The sequence below is a fragment of the Pholis gunnellus genome (assembly GCF_910591455.1).
Source record: "Pholis gunnellus genome assembly, chromosome: 1".
Lineage (NCBI taxonomy): Eukaryota > Metazoa > Chordata > Actinopteri > Perciformes > Pholidae > Pholis > Pholis gunnellus.
In genome coordinates this window covers 3,695,197-3,708,698 of record NC_136528.1, presented here as the reverse complement: position 1 = coordinate 3,708,698, position 13,502 = coordinate 3,695,197, and the positions used below count along the sequence as shown (strand labels likewise).

At 42.5% G+C, this 13,502-nt stretch overlaps 1 protein-coding gene across 1 annotated transcript in view; it reads left to right on the top strand.

Annotated features, from left to right (window-relative positions):
- The first annotated feature begins 5,471 nt into the window (after positions 1-5,471).
- The window catches only part of cemip (cell migration inducing hyaluronidase 1), a 129,057-nt gene continuing 121,026 nt past the window's right edge, over positions 5,472-13,502 (top strand). The window contains exon 1 of the mRNA XM_079156914.1: positions 5,472-5,505. The gene's annotated coding sequence lies outside the window, so the exon portion shown is untranslated. The remainder of the gene's footprint in view (positions 5,506-13,502) is intronic.

Genomic DNA, 13,502 nt, shown 5'->3' with positions numbered 1-13,502 from the left:
GGAGCAGGATTGAAGGACGACCCCGCTCTACCGCTGAGCCACACTCGCCCCTTGTGTATAGGTCCTGGGTCACTAGAAGGTGGACTGAGGTTCAAGTCTGGACCCAGACGCCGTTGTATTTGACGGAGCGCTTCTATTTTTAACCGGCGCAGCTTTTCCAGCCTTTACGGTACTCGTTCAGCGGTCCAGGAAACACACCGACCAATCACATGCGCTGTAAATCACATCACGTGATGCTGCTCAGCCAATCAAATATGTGTATGCCGATAAGTATCACGGCTTCAGTGAGATTTACACACACGGGAGAGACTGGGCTAGAGACCGAGTAGTTGGTAAAGTACGTGAGTCAGAAGAGAAAAGTGGACAAATAGATCTTTAACATGGAACGGACAGACTCTTATATGTTCAGTGTTCCCTGGACATTACAAAACCTTTATGTCTCACATGTTCAGAGACCGTGACGATTATTACAAGCAGTAATGTGAAGCGCCACGAAAGAGACAAAGTACAACTCTGTGAAGCAAACGTACCCACTCACATCTGAAATGAAGTCAAAGAAAATAAACCTAAGAGCCAAATATGATCAGAATCCTAACGCATCCACTCACTGCCCAACAGCGATGTTACCAGAGAGGAATCACATTGAATAACCACAGATTTAGAAGATGAGGAGAATGTCTCATCACTTCACACCTGAATGAACTGAGTTTAAAGCTGCAGTGCAAAGACAACTCAGTTAAAGTCATTTTTCTCAAATGAAGTATTTTATTTTAAGTTAAAAACAATGTCAAAAGCTTTATGTATTATATACTTTAATCCATCCCGTATTTTACTTAAAACCAGAGAACATTTATTTATTATTAGAGTATGTATTTATAATTCATTCAGTTCAATATGAAATCTGACAATAACTATTGTTGAGATATTATTCAATTGAACTTTCTTTATTTTATTTGGCGTACAGCCTGTTGGGCTCTACTGTCATCATAATGGGACTAAATCATAGCACCGGTTAGACATTACTGTGATGTTCTGGACCTTTAATGAGGAAAATCTCTCTAAATGGACCTCGTTGAATATTAATTGAATAACCCTGATATAGGTGAATACCTATTCAGGTAGTTTTGGTTTTAGAAATCTGAGATGGCTATCTATGATAAGTTAAGTGACATAATCTATTGTTCTCCATTTTGTTGAATAGGCACTTTAAAGATCATCTGTATGAGGTTTTCTTTCCATGGTCAGTGAGGTGTTTATGTATTTGGTGCTGTTATTGATAATGGTGTCATTGTTTACAAAAGACGATACCAAACAATACTTCCTTACTTTGAACAAACTAAATCATTTGTATTCAAGTCACAAAAGAAGCAAAATCCTCAATTGTGGAAATTTGTTTAAACACAAGCAACATTATTTCCTGTCATACGGTACAACCCTCCATTGAAAATCTTCTATTCAGTTTGCTCTGTTTCACATCAAAATGTTTATTTCTAAATCCTCAGTGCTAAAACACATACTCAAATATAGAGTTGCGTTTTTAGTGTGCATATTAGAAGCATATTGGTTCTTTATTAATCTTTATAAAGCACTTAAAGGGACAGTATATAATATTTAGCGGCATCTAGTGGTGTGTTGCAGGTTGCAACCCTCTCCACACCCCTCTGCTCCCCCCTCCCTACATGTTGCAGAACTACGGTGGCCTTCAGGTACAGAGTTATCTTTTTATCTTCTACTAGGAGCTCCTCTCATCAATACTCTGTTCTTCTACATGACAAAATCATTGTTTCTAAAAACATGTATATATAATACAAAATTCAGAATAGGATCATTTAGATTTAACTAAATATTGTTTCTAGAACAGCAAAGTTACTATATAAAGTCATCAATATCTCACTGGAAACAAATGTAAAATGTCAATAAAATAAACATTTTTTCTGAGTGAAGTTTAGAAAGAATGAAGAACACAGACATCAATATGTATCTGTCCTTCATGTCTTCTGTCCTGTTTTCATGTCCTCATATGAAGGCAAATCACTGTCAAAATCTGAGAGCGCAAATGAGATCCATGCGCGCGCGTATTTTACTTTGACTAGCGCTTTTATATCACTCCGCGAGCAAAATTCACTCGCGCGGGCAAAAGTCGCTCCAGAAGCTTAAACCAGTTCGCTCGCGAAACTTTATTCTGCTCGCTCTCAAGTCTTTTTTCTGCTCGCGAGTAGTTTTTCTTTTTGTCAGTAAGTGGGCGGACCCAGTCTCCATTGTATCTCCATATCTAATTGGTTACAATGCTCGTCCATCCAGAGCTTCAGTTTAAAGTGAATCCTGCTGACAGACCCTCGCTGAGAGTTTTACAGTTGTTTTGGGGACATTTCAGTGGATCCAAGTGGATGATTTCAATGACATCATCATATGTTTATCATACCAATATTAAATGTTTAAATCATTTTAAAAATATTCAAATCATGTTTATTGTCAATACCATGTCTCTTCCTGACAGTGTGTGTGTGTGTGTGTGTGTGTGTGTGTGTGTGTGTGTGCGTGTGTGTGTGTGCGCGCGCGCGCATGTGCGCATGTGCTTACAATATGGTTTGGACTCGGTCAACAACACATTAACAAACTAAGGCTGAGGAAATGAACAGGTTTCAGGCTTGAATGAACACAGACTGCAGCTTCTCTGAACCATCATGTCGTTCACTAAAATGTTTACTTTCTTGTTTTCTATTCCATATCTGTTGTGTTTTATTCTCTAATTGCATCTGTTTGTTTTTTTGTTTTTCACTGCTTCTCTTATTTTAACATATTCCACAATCAGTTTTGAGGTGGGGAGACAGATTGATGATTGTTAATAGTTGTACAAACTGATCAGAGAACAGAAAGAAAAGCTCTGCAGCATCTGCTTTGTTCCTTAGGAGTGAAAGTTCTAAATGAAACGGGGGCTTAGCATGTACTTCTTTGAACCCAAACCATGATCTTTTACTGATTCTAACCAAGTCGTTTTGGCGCTTAAACCTTAAAGTAATAGTGCCACGAACGGTTAAAACAATACAACATAGTTTTGGTTCAGAAATGTGGAGATATGACGCATCTTTGGTTTGCAAAAACGTACCAGGCCAACATTAAACTCTCAGGGTGTAGGATGAACACTTAGAGCAGTGGTTCTCAACTGGTCTGGCTGCGGGACCCACCATCACCCCTTAATGACAAACCACGACCCGAATCGAGGACAATTTTCAACGTTTCAAATTTATTTAATGTAAATAACCTGTTCTATGCTGTGAAATAGCGGGTGTCTATCAGCGTTACAAGGCATTAACGCCAAATACTGTTAAGGAGTGTGAATAGACGGCCCTCCGCTGCATAACAAATCCCCTTCAAAATAAAAGCAACAGATCTTTTTTTTTTTCTTTCAGGCAAAGGCTGAAATCGGGACCCACCAGTTGAGAATCACTGACTTAGAAGATATTCTCTTTTAGATTAATAAATGCCATAGCATATGATACACATCATTTTCATACTCACCAACCCATCCAGTGAGCCCTTCATCACTTTTTGTGGCATCATCTTCAGTCTGACATTGCTTCCATGTTGTGAGGGAGGGGGATTTCATTTCCCCTAACCAGTCACTAGAGAACAATGCATCCGAGTCTAATGTCATTTTAAGTCGACACTGATGCGTAGCCATGCCAACATATTGGTTTTGGTCGGGGTTTTTACGAGTGGAGCGGAGCCAAAGTACACAATTGTCGTTATTAGTCCTTCTTGGTTCTGGCAGACAGCTCGACAACAATCATTAGATCAAAAGCTTTTTCAACCGTGAAACCGCTGTTTGGTGTCATGATGGCAGAAGAATCAGTCAACTCAATGGAGCGGGCCGATTCAAAAGTCTGGACCCAGACAAAGTAGCCTCCTCTCATATGCTACTGAGGCCCTGGATACGTTGTTTTTTCAACAAGTGTTCTAACTACTTCACCTGTATGGAGCAGGACAAAAGGAAGAACAAACGCAGTTGACTTACCAAATGCTGATCATTTAAAGACAAACTCCATCCTCCTTTCTTTGTTGACAAAGGGACTAAGAAGCAAGGAAAGGAGCCAAGTGAGGGAAACGGGGATGCAATTAAGAGACTTGGGATGTACCCTTTGACTGTTCCTGAGGAGATTCTTCAGACCTCATGTGACCTCTGGGCAGCTAACTGGTTTTGCCGGACTGTGTGGAGGGTTTCATTGGGCCTCTGCTCCATGGAACATATTTCTATCGATAGTGTAATTCAGCTTATAACTGTTTTTGGCTTCTGTTAATTATGAAATACTTTTGATTATAACTCAAACCAGCTGATTGTTTGGCACGGCTTTGCTGACGAAAGACGCAGCAGTGGGCGATGTGCGGCCTTCCATAGTTCAGAGAGAGGTTCTGGACTGAACAAAAGTCAAAGTATAGTACAGTGTCTTCACATGATTGACTGGTCATGGAAAACACCTGAACCCCATCCTCACAGGTTCTTTTAGCTCCAATGCCCCTCCCTTACCTCATCCTCACAGGTTCTTTTAGCTCCGATACCCCTCCCTTACCCCATCCTCACAGGTTCTTTTAGCTCCGATGCCCCTCCCTTACCTCATCCTCACAGGTTCTTTTAGCTCCGATGCCCCTCCCTTACCTCATCCTCACAGGTTCTTTTAGCTCCGATGCCCCTCCCTTACCTCATCCTCACAGGTTCTTTTAGCTCCAATGCCCCTCCCTTACCTCATCCTCACAGGTTCTTTTAGCTCCGATGCCCCTCCCTTACCTCATCCTCACAGGTTCTTTTAGCTCCGATGCCCCTCCCTTATCCCATCCTCACAGGTTCTTTTAGCTCCGATGCCCCTCCCTTGTGTCTCTCAGCAGCCTTAACTTATCTTTAGGTTAAGTATCTTTAATTTGTAGGACTTGTTGATAATCACTTGACTGATTGCAGAAGAACTTGTCCAGTTTTAGAAAAACAACAATGGTTCACTATTTTCCTGCCTGAATTATATCCCTGACAGTGTGGATGATAATTTGAAAACAATGTGAAGATTTACAGATAATAATTTAACAGCAGACTGAATAAATCTGAAAAATCCAACTGATAAAACAATTGATAAAAAACAGTTTAGGGAATTATTTTCTTTATCATCTTCTTTATTCTTATTTGTTTACATTGTATGTATTTTTCTCTGTATTTCGACATTCTGCGTTTACTTTATTTAGTCAGTATTTTTATTTTATCTCGGTATTCTTCTGAAATCCAAGCTAGGTAGATTTTCAAGGAATCAGCCCCCCCACACACACACACAGTAGGCGTGTCTTTCCTCCAGCTGGAGTAATTGGAGGCGGCGCTGCAGCGTGCGCCTTGGACCGGGAATGGCCGTGTCTCTGCGCTCCGACACCGGCCGACACATTAACAGCGCTCCGCTCCATCACTGCACTCCTCCGCGAGGCGCGTCTCACAGGCTCCGGGACTAGACACGGATTACATGCTACAGGTCGGTAGGTAGACTCTTGAAAACATTTTCAGGGGCATGGGTATGCTGGGCTGTGTGTGATGGTGTTGTGGTGTATACAGAGCGGATACTCCGGGGCGTAATGTGGCCGCTCTGAGCCACAGGTGTGCTGGACAGGATCCGTGTCGGTAAAAGCGGTTTCTGCGCGGGTAGCGCGCGCTGCAGGGGAACGAAGCAGACTGAAGAGGGTCGCGGTCCGTGCATCTTTTTCAGTGTGTGGGTGCAGATGGACTGGTGAACGCACGCCGCCTGTCTTGCCACGACTTTGAGGGCAAAGGTAAGTGGACTCCCGGTCAGTGCGCGCTGATAGTACCGCTCCGTTTCCAGCACACGGTCCTTGAACCCCCCGGCCGTCTTGGACAAACACTTCTTGCCGTGGTCGCACCGTGATGCAGCTGACTGTAAGGGTCCGATCTGCTAACGAGCAGCACGGGGTTGTGTTGCCGCTTCACCTCCTGATGCTGCAACAACTACTGCTTATTATTTATGGGCATTGAGACATGAGCCACATGCAGACGGCTGATGGACGTTATAGGAGAACCTGTAAGAGGTTATGATCTTCAACGAAGGAAGACAACTATTTCAACTTATTATACTTTTCTGAAGATGGAGCGTGTTCAGATCGGCGCCTGTTCCGCCCAGCTGCAATCACCACCGGTGTTAGGCAGCAATCTGCAGGTTTCGCCTCTCGCCTCTCCACACATGGCGCGCACTGTTCAGCGGTAGTTCCGCGCTGCTGTTCGGCTCCAGAGGAAACAAGTGCACTGTTCTCCAGTCTCCTGCCAGCAGGTCAGTGGACCCTTTTCTCCTTAATTACTGTAGGGACGAAGCTAATCAACGGTGCTGACCGTACATCCGTACACCTGTAGGGCTGCAGCCAGCATTTTAGAAGTACAAATAAATGAATATCTGGCTCAAAAGCTCAAAGTTTGCTATTTGGAACTGTAATATGGCAGCTCCTCATATAGTATAAATACAATAAATGCCAAAATACATTTTTATTTAGTTATAATTCCTTGTGCAGCCGGAGCGCCTTTTACAAGTCCATGCAATTTTCTTACTGACCTCTGAGAATGATCTTTGTTTGGTGCTCTATCGTGAGCTCTCCAGTTGACCAGCACATTATTAAATTGTCTTGATGTCTTTACTATTCACATTATGATTGTTGCATTGACTTGGTAGCTTACCTGCATTGTGCCTATTAACCCGTACACACTACTCCTTGTGTCTCTATTTGCAATGGAACTCATCCATGGTTCAGGCAGCTGTCTGTTTGTGACTGCAGAATGTGGAGATGAAGTGGAATGTGCCTCAGAGCCTCAGAGCTGTCTGTGGCTGACTGCTGCCTGCCTGTGTTCCCTGATCACCTCCGGTGTCCTCCAGAGAGGACGACATGATGATGATGAGCAGAATATAACTATAACAAGCAATAGGAGTAGGAGCAGGCTGGGAAAGAGTGGCAGTAATGATGATAATGGTGGCATGATGGCATTCTTGTAGACTACAGTTTGTGTTTGAGTGACCAGCTCTGTAAAAAAAATAAATGAAGGTTAAAAAATAAGTCAATACCAGCGAGAACAGGTTGTCAGTCTGAGATGATGAGAGCAGAGAATATTGAGGCGTGTGAAGCTGGAGTAACAATTACACAAGCTGCAGTGTAGAGGCATTTCCTTTCATCTACAGCTGACTTGCAAATGTACAAGCTGTTGTGGGGACTATTGTGTGAGTGTGTGTGTTTGTGTGTGTGTGTGTGTGTGTGAAAGGATAAAGGATTCCTTTTCTTATTAAAGGTTTGCATCACTTATTAATCTGTGGCTGCTCTGATGTGTCTGAGACTCAGTCTAGAGATGATTGTGCAACATTTTAGGATATATTTGTTAGTGGAGCTGTTAGAAGCCATAAACCACAATAATTCATCGACATGTTCACATCTCTCCAGCTTCACATGTCGCACTGCTGCTTATAACAGATTAAATCCCTGCAGAGGGAAGTGCGAGTCTCTCTCTAAGCTATTTTGTTGATGCAGTGTGTATGTGGAGGGCTTTTATTCTGAAAGGTAAAAACAGAATGATAAAATGTGATGTGCTGCTGCTGCCGTTAACAAGGTGTGAGCAATAATGATTCTGCCGTCCTGGTTCAGACTATGGAGCCTCTGTTTTTTGTATTACCTTCATAAGTATCGGATCAACTCCTTGGCTACAGAGCTTGTGTGTCATATTTTGCTGGGTGTGTCTGCTTTGTTGACAAGCTGGGTACGGCAACCTGTATTTGCAGCGTGCATATGAGAAAAGAAACCAAAAAGGTTGGCACTATGCCTGCAGGAAGTGAAGCAAATAATTCTTAAAGTAGCGGCAATGAAATAAGGTATCGCATGGTTTTTAAGGTTGTGATAGTTTTCTATTATCAGTAGACTACAACACTACTGAAGGATACTTTTCAGTGGCCTTGCTAACTAGGCTAACATTACCGTCACTATAAGACGGTGATCCGTACTAGTTGTAGCTCGACTACCTCTGTCAGTCACACGACTCTCCCTGGTGCAGAGGACCCTCCAGAGTTCCCAAAGGCATGCTGCTCTGTTACTTATTTTTCCTTTGCAGAGGGACTCTGTCTTGAGACAGCAGGACGAGGTGGAGTTCAGTGACCTTCCAACATGTTGGCTGGATTATTTCTGTGAAGAACGTGCTGTACATATTTAATCCACACCTGGCTGAGATCTTCTTCAGATGAGGTCTGGCTGATCTGATCCGATTGCTCTCTGATTGCATTACACCTGCATTATTATGCGTGTTATGAGTGGTGAGCTATCCTAATCCAGTTCATGAGCACTTTGACATTAGATTTACTGACCATGAATTACTGACAAGCCACAACATTTAGTGTCTCTGGATCTTTTTAATCTGGTGGGGTATTTAGTCTGAGTGATGATGTAAATGAGCAAAGCTGCGGTTGAGTTCACTAGAACACACTGCAGCTAATTAAGACCTGATGTTAGGCTGTTAAAGCTGCATCTTGAGCATGTCTGACAGCAATGGAGTGCAAAAGAGAGTGTGGAAGTTCTCTGATGCTGAACCTGAAATATTGGCTGGAGAAACCAGGAACTTCAATTACACACTTGTCTTCCTGCAAGAGGGAAGGACGGCTATTGGGGGGGAAAAACAGAAAGATACTTCTGCTGGCTCAAACTAGAGGATGGCATGAAAGAGAATCCTGTAAATATTCTCATGTTCTGCTGCTAAACCTTCTGAGAGCCTGCTGCCGCAGGAGATGAATCCTACTTTTCGTCCTTTGTTTAGAGTAAGAACTCTGTAGTTAGAAAAAGCAGTGATAACGGAGACGGTGGCTTAACTGACAGAACAGAATCCCCGACATAAAACTTGACTCAACTCTTGGAAACGATGAATGTTTCAGGCTATGTGTAATGTTGAAGGTGTTGCTCGTAACGACGAACCCACAGAGCTCATTGTTGAGTGTCTTTACTGTCTTGGTTCAGTCTCAGCGCTCTCATCAACCTCCCAGCAGCAGCCCGTTGGGGAAGTCAATGATTGCATCGAAAAGAGAAATAGTCAATATAATATGTGGTTTAACAAACTTTAACGTTTATTTTTTTGAGCTTATTATAGTATAATTATATTAGGCATTATAGATTATTGATTTTTTTTTTTTAAATTAACATTTAAAACAAATCTCACTTGTCCCCGGTAGTATTCCTAGGAGTACTCAAACCCTGTGCTAATACTCGTAAAATGTCATTTTGGTGAGAAACTTGGATACTCCAGTAGTTTGAAGGAGATGTTTTCGCATTAATATAAAATAGATATTAGAGATGAATTATGAGCTGTTGACACTAGCTCTAAGCGGATTATAATACATCATTAAAACTACTAATGACAAGATTTGTTTTGATCAATACAAACACAATGTTTTATTTCATTTTTGAATAGTGTATTTTTATGAAGAAGAAAAAACACTATAAATGACTATAACAAAGTAACAGAAGAACATTTAGAATGTCTGAAGGTTTACTGACTTCAGTGTGGTTTGAAATGTTTTTTGGGATGGTGGCAAAGTAGACCAGCTGCTATCAAACAACAAAGGGATCTGTATCTGCCAATATGGATCAGCAATGATCAATAATTAGTATCGGCAGCAAAACGACGTGATCGGGGATCTAAGAGTTAGATCTGAAACGTGATTCTGATCTGTGATACGAACAGAACCGTGAGTTTTATGATCCGTTGCATCACCAGCAATAATTGATAAGCATCACAAGTAGGCATGGAAAAGCTACAGAGGGACATTTTAGAATCCTCGCTCTCTCACCCTCAACCTTTTGGTTGGTCTTGTATTTTTGAAAGCAGTCTTTTTTTCAAATGGGAGGAACACAACTCTTGGCAGAGAGAAATCCTTTACTTTCCAGCGTAGGCTGGAGTTTCCACACATCCAGTCAGAGGGAAGATGTGGTAGAGAGCTGCCACCGAGGATGATTGGGCCGGCAGCCAAAGGCCACAGTTTACTTGAGGAAACCATCAGCTCTCTGGCCTCATTCGTAAGAGGAGCGTTTCTCTCCTCTCAGGCCTGCTGGCTGCAGGCGGCTCTCTGCTCTGGAGAATAATGGCATCAAATTCATAGATGAGGTTGCCCAGATGGAATCTAGTATTTTATTTTTGTAAACCATCCATCAACTCCTTAATGGGCCGTGAAATTGTTTTGAACAGTAGTTTTCCTGCCTGTACTTGCTTCCATGCAACAGAAGGTGCACGACCTAGACGCCCCCCCCCCCCCCCCCCCCCCCACCCGGTCTACGTTCTTAATCAATGAAGTTAAACAGCAATGAGGGGCTTGCGTGGATAACTGGCTGTAAATTGACTGCAGCACCTGGCACCACAACAGACGGATGCTTTGTGTGCAACTCTGTTGTTTTTGTGGATTGATGTGATCCAGACTGACAAAATACAGACCGATATCCAGCTCCACCTTCAAGTCTGCGTGCCACTGCTCAAAGCTTAAATACAGCAGCCGCTTAAAAGGTGACATTAAAATCACACAAAGCAGCCACGTTCTTGTGTTTAGTTTGAATCCCACGACTCCAATTTAGATCAAAGCCCTGAGAAAGGGTGTGTAGCACACACCCAATGGAATTCTTGTTTACACACTTTTGATTTGCTGTAATTTACCATCTTTACAGGCTCAGAAAAATCCTCTGACAAATCCAAATAGTAAACATCTTGTCAGCATATTGCTATAGAGGCAAAAGCTGAAATGCAGATTGTGTTGTAGAAGATTTCCTCGCCACAAACTGGCACCTGTTCACCATGACTTTTGTTTTCAGGCAGGCAAACAACTTTAGTTGGTAAGACTGGCAGGTTGCTCTGTTCTGCTGTTTCTTTTTCTGATGTACAGTTGATGATTGATGAATAGATAAGGTGCGTTTTTCTCTCTGTTGTAGTTGGAGCGCACCATTGAGGTGCATGAATGGAAGGTTATTTAATCTTTATGGAAAGTTTATATTCATCATTGAACTATAACTGACCACAAGATCAAATATTAGACGGACTTTATGAAGCTTCCATATGTTGATAAATCTGCAGCCTCACGGCAGGTCACCTTCATTGACTTACCTGGAAACACCTGAGCACCAGCTGCTCCAGTATAACCATACGGACCTCTACAAGCATCAGACCGGTCGATTATCACTCCATATCTTTGATGGAGACGTCCGGTCGCCAGGGCTCAGCAGCCTTTTTCCAACTTTCTTTTATAGCAAAGGTAGCGTCTCATGTTTTGTTCTTGCAATACACTGGAGTGCACACACTGCTGTGTAACATTAACAACTAATCATGTACGAGCTGAGATACATTAGAATTGTTTCTTGAAGTCCAAACTTTTAAAACATGATTTGGCCACTTGTTAAACATTCTCAAATCCCTCAAAAGTGAAATCCATATTTCCAGACCATTTCCCACATTTGGCCGCGGAGCATTTCATCAGGCTGCTCAGCGTGAACTCCTGGCCGTCCTCTGACTGTGATGCTCACAGTATGGATGTTATTCTTCAGTTTAATGTCTTCTGGTAACCGTTTGGCTCAGATGGTCTCCACCCAAAGGAAGCTGCAGCTGGGATGCTATTTGCTTATTTATCCTATGAAATCCTTCACTAATAAGAACGCACCATGCCGAGCCGTAATATTTGTCAACGTAAATGACCGGTCCGGACAGTTTTCTGTCAGGTTTGGACGAGACATGTTCAACATCCCTGTGAAAATCACTTGTAGATGCCCTATGAGGCTTGCTGCTGAACCAACAGGTGCATTTACCAGGAACTTTATTTCTGCTAACGTTCAGTCGTAGATATGCATGAAGTCAGCTCTACCTGCTCTTTCAGCTCTGAAGCAGACTATTTCTAGGTCTGTACCCTGCCTTCACCCAAAGTCCCCCCCCCCCCGGCACCCTGAACAGGATAAGCGGTTATGGATGGTCGATAGATGGATCTTTACACAGTCCTTTTGTGCTAAAACAAAATGGTTGTTTTCAAACACAAGAAATACTGACGGTGGAAGTTCTGCTAATAACACAATAATAGACAGTGCATCATTGTAAATACATTGGCATTTGGGTCAATGACAAAGCTGAGATTGAAATTGGCCTTTCTTTTTTGAAATAAATCCAGCTTTCCATTATGTACAAGAAAAGCAATAGTTGAAGCAGTTTTCCTCTCCGTGTTGGTCTCCATGGGGATGTTCTCACATCTTTAGATGCGGTATATCACTCAGCCTCAAGAGTCATCACTGGAGATTATGGGACACTCCATTGCCAAATTAACCAAGAAAACTGTCTTGCCTGCTCTTTCCATGAGGAGGGATCAGTACATATATTTTAACGCTCCCCCATCTCTCCTTCTTGGAAAGTTGGTAGCCATTCTACCGGCTTCATGCCAAAAACTCTTCCAGTGTTGGGAAGATCTGCTTTTTGTTACTGCGCCCCACATACTTGGACTTAACTGTCATTGCTTTTAGTTTCATTTATTGATTTATTGTGTTGTATTGTTCTGTAATTACTGTTTGATTTTAGTTGCCCCTCCACTTATTGTATCTATGCCTCGGCACCAGAGAAAATGAGGATTCTTCCTCAACGTGTTTTCCAAGGTATTATAGTAACCACCTGATGGAAAATCTTACTCCATCTGTCTTTGGGTGCGGATTTGTGTGGTGATGTGAGTTTGTCATGACGCTCTGACCCATCCAAACATTAGTAAAGCTTTCAGGTTGTGAGCTGTCGTTATCATGTTTATTGATTGGCACAACTGTTTCAGAACTATGAGACCAGTGAAGTGAGTCACCTGCACCCTATTGGCTCTCTTTCATGACATACACTTCAGTGATGATTGGATCTTCAAGTGCTTAAAAAATATAGCAGCACTACACCTGTGATTAAGAGCTGTGTTCTTATTATGGAGTGCTATAGCAACCAATCAATTCAATTGAAAATATTTATAAAATATCAACGTTGGTTTTGAGTTCACAAATCCAGCATCAGTCAGACTATAGTTTAGATAGAGCAGGGGTGGCCAACCCGCGGCTCCCGAGCCGCATGCGGCTCTTTGCCCGGTTTCATGCGGCTCTTACGTTCATATCGAAGTTTGTATTTGTGTTTTTTTAATGTGCGTGTTCGCTTCGCTTGAGTTAAATACGGTATTTTCGTCAAACGCGCATGTGCGGCCACAGATTACGTTCCTCGTCGACCCATTTAACGCCGAGACGGACTGTTTGAAAGCCCCGCTAGTCACAGATGAGGATGCGGCTGAGTTGGAGATGATCGATCTTTGTGAGGAGGACCAACTCAAACCTTTAAGGGACGGGACCATTGAGTTCTGGAAAAGTGTGCCAATGAAAAAATACCCCAATGTCAAACGGGCTGCGCTTAAGATACTGTCAATGTTTGGGTCAACATACGTCTGCGAGTCTGTGTTTTCTACCCTGAAACA